The sequence below is a fragment of the Etheostoma spectabile genome, chromosome 3 (assembly GCF_008692095.1).
Source record: "Etheostoma spectabile isolate EspeVRDwgs_2016 chromosome 3, UIUC_Espe_1.0, whole genome shotgun sequence".
Taxonomy (NCBI): Eukaryota; Metazoa; Chordata; class Actinopteri; order Perciformes; family Percidae; genus Etheostoma; species Etheostoma spectabile.
In genome coordinates, this window is record NC_045735.1 from 1,414,873 (window position 1) to 1,415,571 (window position 699).

Sequence of the window (699 nt, forward strand, 5' to 3'; positions counted from 1 at the left end):
TTTTCCTTACATTACAGCTTGCAGCCAGGACAGGAAAACTATATTTCAGTTGTGTCAGTCTTTTGGTTAGAGTGTCACACCCAAAACATGCTGTAAATTCAACACACTCGTCACTGTGGGAAAAGGTCAATGTGAAAGCCAATGAAGCCAGCAAACTGTGAAGCAGCACTACTGGTAGCTGTCATGTATATCACATGAGACACTTGCACAATATCAAAACAACACATACAGGGATTGGGATAGTGAAGACATATCCTTTAAATAGCCTTTTAAAAAAAACAGGTGGGAAGTATTCTGTATTTTCTTCATGTGACTCTTCCTATAAGGTAGAAATCCAAAATGTGTGAGTAATGCTTCAGGCAGCTAGGTTGGTGTAAGCTAGGTGCCCTTGAGATAGAGGTGGGGGGGTTCTCTATGCAGCTACTGATGTCAATATGTGGTGAGGAGATATTAGAGAGAAGCTCACATCCTCACAAGCAATCCTTATTAAAGAAATCCTGTAAAATGCTTCAAAACTGTGCCATTCGACTCAAAGTCCTGTCTCCTCAAAAACCCAGACGTTGCCACAAATGCAGAAAAACATCAGCAGGACAAACCAGGCTAGCCTGACACAGCAGATTTTGCAATATTGTGCTGTGCACTCACTGAGCTCCCTTTTCATTTAGGGGAAACTAGACAGACCAGATGGAGTGAAGGGGA

General features: G+C 42.2%; 1 protein-coding gene across 2 annotated transcripts in view; it reads right to left on the minus strand.

Annotated features, from left to right (window-relative positions):
• The window catches only part of mark4b (MAP/microtubule affinity-regulating kinase 4b), a 64,567-nt gene that overhangs the window by 62,218 nt on the left and 1,650 nt on the right, over window positions 1-699 (minus strand). The gene's annotated exons all lie outside the window — the stretch shown is intronic.